Source organism: Aulonocara stuartgranti, assembly GCF_965226115.1.
Source record: "Aulonocara stuartgranti genome assembly, chromosome: 15".
Taxonomy (NCBI): Eukaryota; Metazoa; Chordata; class Actinopteri; order Cichliformes; family Cichlidae; genus Aulonocara; species Aulonocara stuartgranti.
In genome coordinates this window covers 29,278,503-29,294,124 of record NC_138951.1, presented here as the reverse complement: position 1 = coordinate 29,294,124, position 15,622 = coordinate 29,278,503, and positions in this window count along the sequence as shown.

The following is a 15,622-nucleotide window of genomic DNA, read 5'->3' as shown; positions in this document are numbered from 1 at the left end:
TGACCGCTACCCCGGGTTGAGCCCCCCAAGGAAGATGCCTCCGGGGAACCCCCCGACGCCCTAAGCCTGTCCCTACCCCCACACCAATCACAACAGTGAAGGCGGGACCAAACTATGACCCCCCACTAGGTGATGGAGCTGATCAAAGGAGCCAAGAGCAATTGATCTGATGTGGTGGCAGAGGCTGTATCAAGACTAATGTAATCTAATAGATAATTTCTATATTGGTTAGAATTAAGTTTGTTTTTATTTTTCCAGTTCATGAGGACAGTTTTCTTGGCTATGCATAGGGCAGTGAAAACCATATGGGCTATATTCTTTTCTGAAGTGACATTATCTAAGCTGCCCAACAAACACACTAAGGGGGAAGTTGGAATGTTACATTTCAGACACTTTGATAAGTCTTCACATATCTCGCGCCAAAACTTCTGCACTGGTGGACAGAACCAAAGAGCGTGAATGTAATTGTCTGGTGTATTGCCTTGACAGTGTGAGCAGTTGTTGGAAAATGTAAAGCCCATCTTGAACATCCGATAACCTGTATAGTGCACTCTATGTAATATTTTGTATTGTATTAATTGCAGACTGGGATTTTTAATCAATTTAAAGGTTTTTAAGCATACCTGAGACCAGAAGTTTTGGTCTAAACTGACTGATAAATCTGCTTCCCACTTTGCAATAGGAAGGGATATTGATTCATCTAATTTAGAAAGTGTTCTGTATATTTTAGATAATAATTTGGGGGATTTAAGAGTAAAGAAATGTGCCGCACTTGGTGGTGTTTGTAATTCAACTTGACTGAGGTTAAATTTCTTTTTTACTATGGATTTAATTTGTTGATATTCTAAAAATCTTTTCTTGTTGATCCCATATTGTGCAACTAGTCTGTCAAATGGAATAAATTCTGTTCCCTCTAATATATGTTCTAAGTATTTAATTCCTTTACAACTCCATTCTGGGAAATTAATCATATTATTGTTTTGTAATATGTCAGGGTTATTCCAGATAGGTGTACGTTTGCATGGGATTAATGAAGACTCCGTTATTTTTAGAAACTCCCACCATGCTGTCAGAGAGAAGCTGATGTTGATACTTTTAAAGCATTCATGTCTTTTGATGTTTGAGCTAATAAATGGTAGGTCTGAAATCTCTAGATCCTTGCATAGTGCCTGTTCAACATCTAGCCAGGGCTCATCTAAGAAGGTATGTTTTGACCATTCTGAGATGAACTGAAGCCTGTTGGCTAAGAAGTATTGGTGAAAATTAGGCAGATCTAATCCTCCTCTATCCTTGGTTCTTTGTAGCGTTTTTAAGCTGATACGCGGGGGTTTATCTTTCCAAAGGAATTTGGAAATATATGAATCCAGAGATCTGAACCATTCTTGTTATGGTTTGTTAGGGATCATCAAAAATAAGTAATTTATTTTTGGCAAGATCATCATTTTTATAGTGGCGACCCTTCCCATGAGTGATATGGGTAAAGATTTCCATCTAGTCAGATCGCCTTCTACTTTCTTTAGAAGTGGGATGTGGTTTAATTTAGTTAAGTCTGAAAGCTTAGGAGAAACATTAATACCTAAATATTTAATATTTAGGCATTTAGGCATTCATTTAAATGACACTGAGAAAAGGCTATTGGCCACCGGCGTGGAACTGCCAAAAGTAGATAGGGCATAACCATACATATGAAACAAGAAAAGACCGCAGTGTAATCCATTTATTTCAACATATTAACTGTATTCTGAATATGACCTTTTTAAACAGTAACTGTAATGGAATACAGTTACTTATACTTTGTATTTTAACTACGTAACGCCGGTACATGCATTCCGTTACTCCCCAACACTGTCTGTGCAATATCTCTATTATTTTTATTATTATCCTGAGCTGGATTCTTGGAATTCATTATTTTCAGGTTCCTCTCCATTAACCATATCGAGTGAGTGTGTGTGCCTCTGTGATCACTGGAGCCATGCTGTCATGAGCAGTATCCCCCTAGTAGAGTAGCCTAGGCTAAATTGGTTCTGGGTGAGGGGCCAGATTAAAAGAGTTTTAAAGGGGAAAAAAAACATTAATGAAATTGAATCTAAGGGTTTCCTGCTCAAGACACAGTTACTAGAGTCCCCAAATTCATTACAACTTGCACACTAATAACTCATAACAATTATGTTATTATAAGTTATTATTGTAATTAGAGTTCATATTAGCTATTTGCTCATAGTTCAGTATTGGAATTTATAACAGCTGATACATGAAATTTTTAAATAGTATGATTGTTGATATTGCATAGTTTTCCACTATAGAGCAATCTGTAACTCTCTAGTTGATGTTTGTATTTGGAGTTAGTGCTTCAGTTTGAGAAGCAGTGACAACTTTGTTTATGCTTATGTGCTGAGTGATAGTTCAGGGTACTAAGCTTTCTTGGAATCACTCGGCATGGTGTTTGACAGAGACGACCAGGAGCTCAGTTGTTCTTTTGGGGGACATCGACACTCACATGGGCAATGACTGTGACCTCAAGGGGTGTAACTGGGAGGAGCAGCCTGCCCAGTCTGCAAAAGAGTAATGTTGTTGGACTTCTGTGCTAACCATAGTTTCTCCATAACAAACACCATATTTAAGCATAAGGGTGACGCTAGGTTATAGGTTGATGATCATTTTTGTAATTGTTTCATTGTTGCATTACAGCATGCAGCCTTGGATCCTTTGGTAAAGAGGAGCTGAGCTGCCAACTGATCACTGAGCACAGACCTAGTACACCCAAATGTGCACTCATTATGCTTTGGGAGTATATAAGAACCAGTCCATTTACCATTTACCTCAGAGCATTAAACTGCATTAGTCTGCCATGGCAGTTGTGCATTATACAAGCTGCTTTGTGATTTTCCTCGACCCCAACTTCTCTTTTAATTCTGGGTAGATTTAATGTCACATCTCTTGTCACTGATGCCTGGTTTGTTCTGTGTTGGATTCTGCTCCTGCTCTTCGGAGGTCCCAGAACAGTGATGCTGCCAAATATGAAATTACATCAATTTGACTATAGTGTTCCTGACTATTTGTAATGTTGTGCAAAGAGCCATCAGGCATCCATTCCATTTGAATAGCATTGTTTCATATCCTCAAGTCCATCATAGTAATCATGGACAAGAGAACGACTGCAAAAGAAATGTCCATCAATGAAGGGAAGACAACATGTGTCAAACATCATCATCTCCAAGTTGGCCACAATAAAAAAACTGGCCCCAGATGTGACTGTGGTTAGGGGGGTTTAAAAAGGAAACTTCAGAAGAGTTTGAGCCTACCCACCACTCAAGTAGTCATGTAAAACCTAGGTTTTTTTTATTTAAAGTGAGCTGCATTAAAGAAGACTCAGGATCATGGAGTTTACTAAAACGCACATTGGCAAAGCAAATAATTTTAGTGTAATCCTTTAGACAATTTTAGTGTATCCTTTAGACAGACTAAATAAAATGAAAGATGAGTTGCATCAGCTCTGTGTTGTGTGTGTGTCATACTCTTCCTCTGTCACAGGTCATCTCTCTTCCAACAATACATTGACTTTAAATATGTGCCTAAAAGCACCCAGTGAGGGTCTCTGAAGGTGCTGCAAAGATCTTAACCCAACTGATCATCATGTTTAAGAAATACCTTTTGCAAACTTATCCAGAATGTATTTGTTTTATCCTTGGAAACTAATAACATAAAATAAACTTCAGCAATCGACAAAAATCAAATGGGATGGTTGTAGGGCTGGGTATCGTCATTAATTACTACAACTGATTCAATTCAACTTTGACTCAGACAGCCAGAAATATTATAATTATAATTATTTGTCAGTGCATATCCATATTTTTATATCTATGTATAAAAACAAAGCTGACTCTTCTGAAACTTCATTACATGGGAAAGCATCACAGCAGATGCCTTTGTGTCAAAGTAACTGATGATAAAACAGAAAAATATGAAGGAGATTTTCCTGCCCTGGTCTTTTATTGCATATAACCCCCTTATTCCCTTATTCTGCAGTAGATCATAAACATCACTCAGCATATGAACATTACCTGATGCTGCTGAAGTGAAGCAGGTTTTATTGGAGACACAGCCAAGTGTCTGTGAAGGTTCTCAGTCATCCAGGTCATCGTAGTCAAAGGAGCTTGCAAAGAAAAGCGTCTGGACTTCTTTAAGTTGCTTGAAGACGTTTCACCTCTCATCCGAGAAGCTTCTTCAGTTCTAAGGTCAAATGGTGGAGAGTCCCAGATATAAACCTAGTGGGAGTAACCCCCCACAGAGGGACAAAAGGACCCCCTGATGATCCTCTAGTCGCCTGAGCCAAGGTGTGAAACTGGGCGTGGGTCCAAATCAGCCAGAGTTTCGGGTGTGTTCATTGTGAAACCTGGCCCCACTTTATCATGCGAATTCCTGAGGTCAGATGGCCCAGGATGTGAGTGGGCGTTAAGGCGTCTGGGAAGGGATCTCAAAACTGGATTATAGATGGCAGAGAGTTGGTGTCGTAAACCCCCGCCTCTGTTCAAAGATGGTCGCTCACAGTGGACATAGATGGCTTCTTTCACTCCTCTTTCAAACCATCTGTCCTCTCTGTCCAAAATGTGAACATTGGCATCCTCGAAAGAGTGTCCTTTATCCTTAAGATGCAGATGGACTGCTGAGTCTTGTCCTGTGGAGGTGGCTCTTCTGTGTTGTGCCATGCGCTTGTGAAGTGGCTGTTTGGTCTCTCCAATGTAGAGGTCTGAGCATTCCTCGCTGCACTGTACAGCATACACCACATTGTTGACCTTAGAACTGAAGAAGCTTCTCGGATGAGAGGTGAAACGTCTTCAAGCAACTTAAAGAAGTCCAGACGCTTTTCTTTGCAAGCTCCTTTGACACAGCCAAGTGTTTTGTAATTTGCAAAAGCTGAAATTTCTTCAGTATTAGCATTTGCTGTCGAAGGTCATTTTTAGAGAAAAAAAACCTGGCAGCCAACAACACTGTACACAACAGTGGACTGGTGCAAGCGAATAATGCAGAAAATAGAGATGGTAAAGTGGTATTGAAGTACATTGAGAGAGAGCTGTGCAGGAAGTGTGATTTTATTGTAGTGGAAGCAAAACAGCAAAGGTATGAGGGAATTGATGACAATGTTTTTTCAAACATGAAGCGTAGTTTTGATATTCTTTTGGTGCTGGTTCAGTGAATTTTGGTCGGGGAGTGATGAAACCAAATCTTCTTGTGAAAACCTGCTCTTTGCAATCATCAAACTGCTCTTCAATCATTTGCTGTTTTAGCTGTTTGGCTGTTCTTGAAATAGTTTTGTAAGCTTTAAGTTAAGATTCTGGCAAAATACATTTATATTTAAAAATTGATTACGGTATTTAATGAATGAATATCGCATTATTCATATTAAAATTGATTTGGAGTCTCTTAAACCCACCCCTGGGTGGTTGTAGCTCAGGAGGTAGAACAGGTCATGGGTCATCTACTAATCGGAAGGTTGGTGGTTTGATCCCTGGCTACTTCAGTCTGTATTCCAAAGCATCCTTGGGCAACATATTGAACTGTTGGTCAGAATATAAATGTTGGATAGGAAGTACTTAGCTATGGGGGGGGGTGAAGTGTTTAGTTGAATGAGGCACGTTGTATAGAGTGGTTTGAGTACTCGAGTAGAAATGTGCTATATAAGAACCAATGCATTTACCAAAAGCATGTTTCAAGACAGGTTTTCTTTTTTTATAGTTTCATGTTTGGTTAATGTTGCGAAATCAGTTTCACCCCAGTTCTTTTATTCCTCGGGCATCCAGAGACGACACCGGAACTCAAAAGTAGTTATTTCACAAAACCTTTATTCATCTTTATTCATCTTCATTTAAGCATGCATCTTCTAGAAGGGGAGATGTGCCAGGCCGGTGTCCCTCTGCAGATCTTCCACCTCTTTGTTAGTTACAGCCAGCTTTATAGAAGTGAGTCTACGTGAGTGCGTGTGCATGTAGGTGTGGGTGTGTCGTAACAGTTAAAGCCCTGTGTGTGTCGCTGTATACGTGACTTCCTGGGGGTCATAAAAGTAATCTCCTCACCCAAGCTAAACCAAATTCCTCTACACAACATAGAAAACAGAGTTAACATATTACAAACACTGAGACCCCCACTCTGCATTCACTGGGCCATTGGCCTCTTGTAGTTTTACATTTACAGATAAGCATGTGGAGAGTCTCCTGCAAACCTACTTCTAAGTTATGGCAATTATGAACTTTTATTAAAGGTATAAGCATCAGCATCAGCAACCCCCAACTGTAGCTTCCTGACTCCTTTTATGACACCAGACCCCCAGTGTCCATAAATTCCTTTCTCTCTGAACAATTACACACACTCTCAGGCTACTGCTAAGCCAAACTAAAACACAGACCAATCCTTCCTTATTCCTGCGATCTAAACAAATTTAACACATCATATTATAATAATTATTTTCTTGTACTCACATTAACTTTCCCAGTACCATTAAAGAGACATGCATAACACCCTGCGTGTTATGCACTGCACCTATCTGTAGGTGAGATCTTCTCAAACAGGGCAGACTAGCTGCAAGCTATCCAATTATCCATCCATCTTCTTCTGCTTATTTGGGCCTGGGTTGCAGTGAAAGCAGCCAAGAGATATAATCTCACCAGCGTGTCCTGGGTCAGCCTCGTCCCGGTGGGACATGCCTCACCTAGAAGGTACCCAGGAGGCATCCTTATTGGATGCCCAAACCACCTCAACTGGCTCCTTTTGATGTGGAGGAGCACCAGCTCTACTCTGAGCCCCTCCCAGATGGCCGAACTCCTTAGAGATAGCTCTAAGCTTCCACCCTTCAAAGGAAGCTCTTTTCTGCCACTTGTGTCTGTGATCTTTTTCTTTCGGTCACTATCCAAAGCTAAACTTCTCATCTTGGAGCAGAAACTTGTCCCTCACCCGGAGTGGGCATTCCACCTTTTTCCTGTTTGAGGACCATGGTCTCAGATTTGGAGGTGCTGAGTGTCATTTCCACCACTCCAAACTTGGCTGCAAACTGTTCCAGTGCAAGCTGGAGGCCATCACCTGATGAAGCCAACAGAACCACATCATCTCCAAAAAGCAGAGATGAGATTCTGACACCACCCAGGTGGATGCCTTCTGCCACTTGGTTATGTCTAAAAATTCTGTTCATAAAAATCATGAAATCTGGATGTCTGAAGTCTTGATCTCCTCCATACCTGCTTCATGCCCTGGAGGACGGGGCTGTGGCCCCCCCACACCCTCTAGCAGATCATTACATGAAGGAACCTTTTAAAAAAAACAAGCGCGTCCATGCTCACAGGTGTACACACGGGTGATCACACCCACAAACTACACCCTTTTTGCCTCCTACCTCAAAGCACACTGTGTTCTGTTGATCTTATGTGCTGCACAATAATGTTTAATATTTAGTATTTACTGTCATATTGCCATATATCATTGTGATGTTGTTTATTCTATTACTCTTGTTCTCTTCTGCTTGTTTTCTTTTTTCTTTCTCAGCAGGTGATCCAGGTGATTGATATATGCATTTTTTTTTCTTTTTTTTTCTGCTCATTCTGTTGGGTTTTTTTTTTTTTTGCCCTTCTCCCCCGTCCCTCTTCTCAGCTGTTTCTCTTTCCCTCTTTCTTTCTCCCCTTCTTTCCCCCAGTCAAGTCTGTCCCGTATTCAGCAAGTGAAAATAAAATAAACAATAAAAGGTGAATCAAATGGACCATTACGGCAAGGCTGGGATGGTCAATTTGGTAAAGTAAATCCGTTGGGCATCTTTCTTTGCCTTTAGACAATAATTCTGATGGCAAAAGAGCCAAACGGGACAGGCAACAAAAAAAAAAAAGGTCAAGGTCAAACAGTGTTGGGGAGTAACGGAATACATGTACCAGCATAACGTATTTAAAATACAAAATATGAGTAACTGTATTCCGTTACAGTTACCGTTTAAAAAGGTGGTATTCAGAATACAGTTACTTTGTTGAAATAAAGGGATTACACGGCGGTCTTATCATGTTTCATATGTTAGGCTCTGCCCTCTCTATTTTTGGTAATTCCACACCAGTGGAAACCCAAACAAAAGTGAAAAGTGTTTGTGCAGACCTAATATTTAGGAGAAGACTATTTCAAAGTCTGGGGCCTACCACAGAGAAGGCTCTATCACCACGAGATATGAGTGTAGTCTGAGGAATGGATAGCATTGATTTTGAGCTGGACCTCATGGTTTTTTCCTGGAGCATAAACAGATAGGAGCACAGACAGGTATGAAGGGGCTCGGGCATTGAGTGACTTAAAAACAAAAAGTAAAAGTTTGTATTGGATCCTGTAGGAAACAGAAAGCCAGTGTAGAGAAGATAGAACTGGGGTTATATCCTCTCTAGCAGATGAGCAGCTGCATTTTGGACCATCTGAAGACAATAAATGGAGGCCTGGTCGAGACTGTTACGACCCGTCTAGAGCCAGGCAATAACATGAGTGAGGCACTCGCTCCCCCCCCCCAAGACCCAAGCAGCCACAGGAAACAAATCTGTTCTTAATAATGTGATTTATTTATAAAGTGGAAAAAAGAGGAACAACGAAACGGGAGTGTCAACACTTCAGGGTGAGCCAAGGCCAAAATAATAAACAAAAATAAAATCTACACAAATCCCGCACCCCCGACCTTCCCAAAACAAAGTCCAAAAATAAAGACAGAGTCTGACCTCCTTAACTAATTCAAAACAGGAGAAAACTGGTGATCAAAAGAAACGGCAGCTCACCCCTACCCACTCCACTTCCACAACTTTCAAACAGCACTGCAGCCAGCGGCTGTCACAGGTACACTGCTGGGTCATGAGGAGAAACGCGAGGACCTCTCCCACCATGGCACTCCAGCCTCCTTCTAATGGGCGGGTCCTCCAGCTGGAACCAGTCACGACGGGGCTGTATATCCACGCACCAATCGGAGCAGGGCCCTGGCACAGCTGAATTAACATAAACAGATACATTACCTGCACAGAACAAACACATGAAAATGCAAGTTCGTAACAAGACCAAAATACAATGAATTGCAGTAGTCCAATCTGCAAGTATGGAAAAGGTGAATGACACTTTTGAAGACGTTAGTCGGGAGTTATGGCTTTGCCTTAGCTAGCTGTCTTAACTAAAAAAAGCAGGATTGGACTACTGCCCTCACCTGCCTACTTAATTTAAAGGAACCATCAAGGTAGATACCGAGGTTTCCTACGTGTCTTGCAGTAGGAGGATAGGGGGCCCAGAGCGTTGTCAACATTGCCGAAAATGACAACTTCAGTTTTATTTTCATTTAACTTTAGAACATTTAAAGACATCCACTGTTTAATGTCAAGAAGGCAGCATTGTAAAAGTTAGGGTCAATCTAACCCTGCTTTTAAAGGCAGATCGATTTTACATTAAGATATACAGCTGGTGCTAATTTTCCAACCAATAAACCACTTCAGACATGTTCATTAAGGTTTTAATAGTTAACCAAACCTAATGGCACTGTCACATAGTAAAAAATAAGATGCCAACCTCCTTGCAACTAATAGAAAATTGTTGGTTATCCAGTGATTCCACTGTTTTTTAATTTGTTGCCTTCAGCGACCAAATACATCACTTTTGATCACAACCCAGTTGCACATGTTGCCTGGTGGGAGGCAATCTGCAATCTGGACTTGGCTCAACTGGTTGCCAACTGGTTGTATTCCTATATAAAAGGAATGTTTCCAAGCTTGCTTTCACCATTTACTGTTTTGGTTCACTCCTGCAGCTTCTAATCAGGCTTGCATCCTACAGCTGGTAGCTATCAACATAATTATATGGATTATCATAATTATTACCTGATACATGTATTCTAGTAAATACAAACCCCCAGTTTCTCAATTAAAATGTTATTTTCATGGTATAATCGAATGGCATTGTCTCTGGTATGCAATTAATAATGTTTATAAGCACTAATCTTTGTAGACCATACTTTTAAATACAACAGAGGCACTAAAAAGTGCTACATGGATTGACTGCTTTTCTTCAGCCAGGACCTGTAGTGCTCATGATCCAGAATGACAGTTCACCAATACTGACTAATGGATCTCTTTCTGTCCATGTTATCAACAGGTGTTTACACTTCACGGTTCATTTCTAAAGAGTGAATAGAAACATGTGGCAGAGCATAACTAAAATGTCTAGACACTTTGAACTGAAATGCTATGTGTTTTGTGGCTTCTTGGTAAAAAAAAAAAAAATCTTGGTGGGAATCCCTCATGGATCATTCTGGTTGCAGATTGGATCATCTTTTCAGGAAGTTGCATTTTAATCCTGATGGCATACAATTTATTCTGTAGCTGTAAGCCAGGTTTACAAAGCAAATGTGCACTATGTTGTTATTAATGTTGCATAACAGTCCTCCTGTGCAACTTAATGTAAATGAGGTCATTTAAACCTAAATCTATATTATCATGAATGTTTAATCAATAAAAAGAAGGATCAGGAAAACACACACACACACACACACACACACACACACACACACACACACACACACACACTTAAATAAAATTAAAAAACAAAAAACCCAAAACAAAACAAGACAAAACAAAAAAAATATTAAAAAAAGGGGGGGGGGGGTGATAATATCAATCAGCTGGTAAAACGTTTAATGACTTGCAATGGTTTACAAGGGGCCCCAGATTCGATAAAATTCTCCATATTTGGCCTTTGTCGCTAGGCCTATCTTTTTCAATTTAAGAAATGACATCACATCTCAAAACCCAAAAGAAACTGAAGGTGGCTTTGAAGATTTCCAAAGGAGCAAGATACAACATCTGGCCAAAAAGTGATGTAAAGGCTAATATTTTGAAGTGTGTAGGGTTAGTTAGACCAGTATTAACTGGAAGCCCCAAAATAGCCAAAAAAGGGTCCATGCAGACCTGAGTCCCAAGAGCCTTGGAAAGAATAACTGAGTACCGTACTGACTCTAGAAGCCACGGAGTCTAGGTCAAAGAAAAAACATGTGACTCAGGTCACATGGGGTTGCATGACATCTCTCACACTGATCCACCACTTGTGGGTAAATCTCAGACAGACGAGACTTCGAATATTAAACCCTGTACAATGCCTTGAACTGGATAAGTTTTTTTTTTTTTTTTGGCCTGTCCCGTTTGGCTCTTTGCCATCAGAATTGTTGTCTAAAGGCAAAGAAAGATGCCCAACGGATTTACTTTACCAAACTGACCATCCCAGCCTTGCCGTAATGGTCCATTTGATTCACCTTTTATTGTTTATTTTATTTTCACTTACTGAATACGGGACAGACTTGACTGGGGGAAAGAAGGGGAGAAAGAAAGAGGGAAAGAGAAACAGCTGAGAAGAGGGACGGGGGAGAAGGGCAAAAGACAAAAACCAACAGAACGGGCAGAGAAAAAAAAATGCATATATCAATCACCTGGATCACCTGCTGAGAAAGAAAAAAGAAAGCAAGCAGAAGAGAACAAGAGTAATAGAATAAACAACATCACAATGATATATGGGAATATGACAGTAAATACTAAATATTAAACATTATTGTGCAGCACATAAGATCAACAGAACACAGTGTGCTTTGAGGTAGGAGCCAAAAAGGGTGTAGTTTGTGGGTGTGATCACCCGTGTGTACACCTGTGAGCATGGACGCGCTTGTTTTTTGTTTTTTAAAAGGTTCCTTCATGTAATAATCTGCTAGAGGGTGTGGGGGGGCCACAGCCCCGTCCTCCAGGGCATGAAGCAGGTGTGGAGGAGATCAAAACTCCAGACATCCAGAGGCCCCCAGAACACAAGAGACCAAGGAAGACCAACAGAGGGGCAGCTGCGCCACTGTCCCGGAAAGAGCTGAGGAGAGTCCCAGATGAGTGCTCACTCAGCAGCCGCGGAGCAGAAGCCAGGGGGAGTTGCAGTGACGCGCCCGTGAGCTCCGCCGGCAGCCAGCTGCGCCTGAGTGACCGAGCCCCAGGCGGAGAGGCCGTGGGTCCCCCCCTCCAAAGTGGCCCGAGCGAGCCCCAGGCTCCAGGCCCCGATAAGCGGCCGCCAAGGAGTGAGCCGGTGTGTACCTGGACGCCCATCCCCGGACACAAAGAACCACCAACGCACCGATGTCTGAGGGGGTCCGCCACTGGCAGGGGAAGTGGTGGTAGGGGGAGATAGGCCTCCAAACCTTGGAGGGCCTGAGATGTCCCCAGAGAGGTGGCGCCTGACACCCAACCTGACATATAGACACAGACATACAGGCACACACAGATACAAACATCCATTCCCACCCTCATGCTCTCATATGCACTTACTCCACACTCAACCAACGTGGAGACAGACATAAAGAGACGTTGTACACACGATCACACTCCCCAAGCGTACTCTACAAACCGGGTCTAGGTGCCCCCGCCCCTGGAGGGGGGAACTGCACCCAGACCCAGGTGGTGTTTCCCTTTTCCCTGCGGTGGGGGGAGGCAGACCACCCCGACTCCGCAGCAGCAGGAAGGCTCCACACTCCAGACCGCAGTCACCCACGTCCGTCAGCACAGACCCTCCCCTAGCCCCGCTGCACGCAACCGCGAGGAAACAGTCACCTGAGAGCCAACAGAGCCCCTAACCGGACATGACCGCTACCCCGGGTTGAGCCCCCCAAGGAAGATGCCTCCGGGGAACCCCCCGACGCCCTAAGCCTGTCCCTACCCCCACACCAATCACAACAGTGAAGGCGGGACCAAACTATGACCCCCCACCCCCACTAGGTGATGGAGCTGATCAAAGGAGCCCAGAGCAATTGATCTGATGTGGTGGCAGAGGCTGTATCAAGACTAATGTAATCTAATAGATAATTTCTATATTGGTTAGAATTAAGATTATTTTTATTTTTCCAGTTCATGAGGACTGTTTTCTTGGCTATGCATAGGGCAGTGAAAACCATATGGGCTATATTCTTTTCTGAAGTGACATTATCTAAGCTGCCCAACAAACACACTAAGGGGGAAGTTGGAATGTTACATTTCAGACACTTCGATAAGTATTCACATATCTCGCGCCAAAACTTCTGAACTGGTGGACAGAACCAAAGAGCGTGGATATATTTGTCCGGTGAATTGGTTTGGCAGTGTGAGCAGTTGTTGGTAGACGTAAAGCCCATCTTGAACATCCGATGACCTGTATAGTGTACTCTATGTAATATTTTGTATTGAATTAATTGAAGACTGGGATTTCTAATTAGATGAAAGGTTTTTAAGCAAATCTGAGACCAGAAGTTTAGGTCTAAGTTAACTGATAAATCCGCTTCCCATTTTGCAATAGGAAGTGATATTGATTCATCTGTTTTAGAAAGCATTCTGTATATTTTGGATAGTAATTTGGGGGGTTTAAGAGTAAGAAATTGAACCACACTTGGTGGTGTTTGTAGTTCAACTTGACCCGGTTTAAATTTCTTTTTTACTATGGATTTAATTTGTTGATATTCTAAAAATCTTTTCTTGTTGATCCCATATTGTGTAACTAGTCCGTCAAATGAAATAAATTCTGTTCCTTCTAGTATATGTTCTAAATATTTGATTCCTTTATCACTCCAATCTGAAAAGTTTATCATATTATTGTTTTGTAATATGTCAGGGTTGTTCCAAATAGGTGTACGTTTGCATGGGATTAATGAAGACGCCGTCAATTTTAGAAACTCCCACCATGCTGTCAGAGAAGAGCTGATGTTGATGCTTTTAAAGCATTCATGTCGTTGGATGTTTGAGCTGATAAATGGTAGGTCTGAGATCTCTAGATTATTGCAGAGTGCTTGTTCTACATCTAGCCAAGGTTCATCTAAGAGGGTGTGTTTTAGCCATCCTGAGATAAACTGAAGCCTGTTGGCTAAGAAGTAGTGCTGAAAGTTAGGCAGTTCTAGTCCTCCTTGAACTGGATAAGTTGTAACCTAGCACAGGACATACTATAACGGACATTGGATACTGCTTTCTCCCATTGTTGATCTGAAAAGATTACTCCTAACTCCCGCTCCCAAACCAACCTAATTTTAACCACTGAATGCAATGGACATCTAATTCCATAAGTTGTTTATATATCAAAGATATAATTGATTTCTTTTTGAGTTTAAGGGACAACAATTCCTGCCAAGGAAACAATCACACGTGATCGAACCATCATCAACCACCTTTCTTCCTCTGAAGAATTAAAGCTAGTCCAAAGAACATTTATTCTAAGAAGCTCTTTGTAGATGCCGAGCTGCCTCAAGTGATTGTCTGCTCATTTATGACACTGAATGTACAAACAAGTAGAACACTGTTCTTTGTTCTAAAATAGGATCAACTGATGCATCAAGTAAGGCATAATGGATTTGTATCCTGTGATCTCAGCTTGGGTCATGGTTTTACATAAATACAGGCACATCCTTTTTAGCCATCTGGTGTAACCAGGGGTCACAAATGTAACAATTTACATGCTGTACGTAAGTATTTAAATCTTTCCAGAGAGAGATCCTGGAATATTTATAAATCATCAGTTCCCAGCTGAATTTCTGAAGTGACCCAGACTTTACGTACTTTTACTGTCATACAATCAGCGACTCAATTTAGTTAAGTGTATAGAAGACTTCACTGACTTTATATGACTTAGGGTTTATAAGCAAAATGTTTAAAACTGTCCTGAAATTATTGGATTGCACAACTGCTGACAGTGATGCCCCACCAGGTCACAGGCTTGGACAATGTCAGAGTTTCACCTCTGATACTGCTGGATAAACAAAAACTCACTCAGGAATGAGATCACAAAGAGCTCAAGTTTTCTCTCACGAAAGGGAAGCAGTTGCCTCCAACCCACTTCAAGTTCCTTCCTTTTGCAAGCTGCTTTTATTGTTTACACTCACGAATATTCATAACATTTGTTGCTATGTTAGCTAAGGCAGATTACTATAAATGGTTACAAAACATGGAGCGGGGTGTCTGTAGCTCAGCTAGTAAACCGGGTCACCTACTAACCGAAAGGTTGTTGTTTCAATCCCAGTCTGCTCTAGTCTGCATGCCAAATATCCTTGGGTTTTCTAAGCCCCCACTCCTAAATCAACACATTCACACACTCTAATGTCTGTTTCTCAATCTCACAGCCCATGTCACCTCTACTTGCAGCCGCATAATGACGTAAAGAAATATTTCTTAAAAATCATTTTTCAAAAAATGACCGACCTGAAGCGGGAGATGGAAGCATGTAAATATAATAATAACCACTGCAGCCAAAAAGAGTGCCTGACGAGCCCAGTTGTAAGTAAGCTATTAAGACTCGACTGTACACTGTGTTCACGTTTTCTTCCGAAACAATAAGTTCCATTGGAGCAGCCTTTCAACACCTTTCTCTGTCTCTCACTACCAAAGTTGCTAGTAAGTCCCTTTACTATAGTTCGGAGCCACTGACCTGTTTTATATACGCGCAGAATAGTTTTCTAAACTGCAAAAAGTGCATCCTTACTCAATGTCCACCCTACTGTTACTCATTTTATATTAAGCTTTAAAAATCTAGTTGGTATTGCTATGGCGAATAGCCTTCAGTAATAGAAATAAATCACACAGCAATAGTACATTCAGGTTGTTGTAAA